This window comes from Tupaia chinensis, unplaced genomic scaffold (assembly GCF_000334495.1).
Source record: "Tupaia chinensis unplaced genomic scaffold, TupChi_1.0 Scaffold139431_1, whole genome shotgun sequence".
Classification (NCBI taxonomy): Eukaryota; Metazoa; Chordata; class Mammalia; order Scandentia; family Tupaiidae; genus Tupaia; species Tupaia belangeri.
Window position 1 is genome coordinate 995,125 of NW_006199316.1, and position 2,893 is coordinate 998,017.

The 2,893-nt window shown below is 41.5% G+C and overlaps 1 protein-coding gene across 2 annotated transcripts in view; it reads right to left on the bottom strand.

The window, feature by feature from the left end:
• Positions 1 to 2,893, bottom strand: part of INTS4 (integrator complex subunit 4) — an 87,053-nt gene that overhangs the window by 28,620 nt on the left and 55,540 nt on the right. The window lies entirely within an intron of this gene.

A 2,893-nucleotide genomic window follows, 5' to 3' on the forward strand; every position in this document is an offset into this window, starting at 1 on the left:
AGCATAGGAAAGGAAATCTGAGGAAAAAAATAGAGAGGTAAGACATTTGTGGGACACAGAGGTGGTTTATTATGTTGATGAGGATGTGTACAGTATTCTCAACTGGGCTGGAATGAGGTGTGTATCATGCTGGGTAAAGTCTCCTTACACTCTAAATTATGTGTAGCAATTAAATGTATATATAATAATAATAATAGAAATTTTTGTATGCAAAAAAAACTTTGAAATCCATAGTTTTTTCATAATATGCACTTTCGACAGACTTTCTGAAGACTCCTGCATCTTGAGATAGTGAACAAATGGCTGCATCATTCCTTCAAAGCAATACCTGTTCCTCAGAATTTAAATCAGAATTTCCTCTATAAAAATCCAGATTGGGGGGCCGGCAGGTGGTGTGGTGGTTAAGGGTGCTAGACTCCCACATGGCCGACCACAGTTCGAATCCTGGAGCTGCTGGCTTACTTTCTCACTTTCTGTCTCTCTTGCTGTCTCTCACCTCTGTCCCTCTGGTCAAATTAAAATGAATAAATAAAAATCATAAAAAAAAATCTAGGTTGGATTTACAAAATATCAAGAATATATCCCATATATCAAGTGAATCAGAGTTAAGACAAATTTTAAAGCAAAATTTTATAAATGTCTATTATCTCTGTAACCGCTATCCTCAAAATGCTTTCACAAATATCCTTACAACACACCACACGACAGTCCTGGGACCTACATACACAGAGGGTCCAAGACCACATTTTACTTACATGAAAATATAAACTCTAGAACACCTATGAGTTCAACTAAGGCCTGAACCAAGTCTTTTCTATTTCAAATCTCATTATACCGGCTGTTTTACTTCATAGCAAGTGTTAACAGGAAACAGAGAATGTGGCCAGGTGGGAAACTTCTAGAAAAAGCAGTGTGATACTCCAGGTCTTTGTTGTTCCTAATCCTGGACACACTCTTCCTTCTTCGCTTGGCTAACTTCTATTCATTCTTCAGGTCATCGCAGAAGGGTGAGGTACCTCCTGGCTCATTCTTTAAGATGGAAAGCACGATTCTGCATTTCCTGTTCACGTAGCCCTCTCCCACGTGGAGCTTTAAGATCGTGCCCAGCACAGACTGTCTTGTTTATCTGTTGGGTCCCTCTGCCTAGATTAGTACACGGCATGTGAAAGATACTCAAAACCATACAGCAAATGAATGGGCGAACCCCGGCCCCCTTCTCAGGCATGTCATCTCGCTCATGGTAAAAATGGTAATTCTCACATACAATGAAATTACGTATATGAGCGCTCAGAAGGGTGGGCACACTGCAGGCATGTGAGAGACAGCAGCTCTTATAATAGAAGACAGCGACAATGCACAAACAGCGACTCTTTATGCCTGAAGGTAAAGATGCCCTCTGTACAAATCTGAAGGGGCCAGTCCCGTAGCACAGTGATTATGCACTGTGCATAGGGAGCCAGACCACACATGGCCAACCATAGTTCAAATCCCAGCCCTGGCTACCTGAAAAACATGCTGGGTGTATGTGCGAGATTGTCCCAGATCCTGACGGCATGGATAAATGGAGGGAAAAAGGAATGTACTGGGTCATTGGAAAAGTTATGACACATTTTTGCATAGAAAAATATATCATGACTTTTACCACAACTCAATAGTATGGTCACGCCCCATTGGGGGGGGGTACCTTCTCTGTCTCCCTCCCTTTCTCTGGCGAGCATATGAGCCCTCTGGCAATAAAACACACACACATATTCATTCCTGGTTAAGCCATCATAACTATAGTTCCAACAATGTTTACTGAGCCACTATGTATGCGGCAGTAATTGGGCTGCTAAACAGAAATACCTAAGATTAGGTAATTTATAGAGTAAAAGTTTAGCAGGGACCAGCAGATGGTGTAATGGTTACATCACTGGACTCCCATGTAGTCAATCATGGTTCGAGTCCCAGATCCAGTGGGCATGTGTGTGTGCATGCCCAAACACCCAAGAGGAGAACTGGAGAAGGGACTGCAGTGTAGCCATTCCCTCAGGGAGTGATTTCTCACCTGGCTGTCTCTCCAGTGAACGCCCCACCTTTTAGGGGCTAGCAGGTGGCCTGGTGTTTGGGGCGCTGGACTCCCACACAGCCAACTGGTTTTTTGTTTTTTTTTTTTTTTTAGATGGTACATAGGAACAAAACTTTATTTTGAAAAATGGGTATAAGCTTTGCCAGAGATTTCTCTCCCTCTCAACATAATATAGGAAGTATTTAGGTTCAATTTAAAATACATTTACAGCTAGTTCAGAATTAGTAATTCTTTTTTTTTTATCATCATATCTTCTTCATATTACATTGGATTACATAAAACTTTACAGTGTATTACATTGTTTCTTCAAAAGGGAATGCCATGCACGTCAGTCAGTACAGAGACATTAATCTCCCCACTTCAACATTCCATATCTTTTCTGTTTTCCCCAATCATTATCTTTATTATTCTAATTTTTATAAAAAAACAGTCAATTGCTATTTCTCGTTTTGCTTGTAAAAATACTTTGCCCATCATGAAACACTTCTCAGACCAATCCAGTTGAGAATTCTATACATGTCATCATCAACAGTTAATAAACCCTATCTGTTTCTCACTGACGTCCTGTCTCTCTATTGCTCACTTGCTATCTTTCTCTATCCTCTTCTCTTCACTTACCCCATTCCACACTGTCCTATTCTCATTAAGTACCTTCACTTCAAGAATGGTAGAGTAGTTCCTGTTCTTCCCTGAGGCAATGCAGGGCTGGTAACCATCATCTTCTCAAGTTGCAAGTTCTCAGACCTTGTTTTCCGCTTCAGCCTGCTGATCCACAGGCCACACGCCGGCCCTGGAGAGGCAGCTGAACGCCGGGGCATGAGCCCC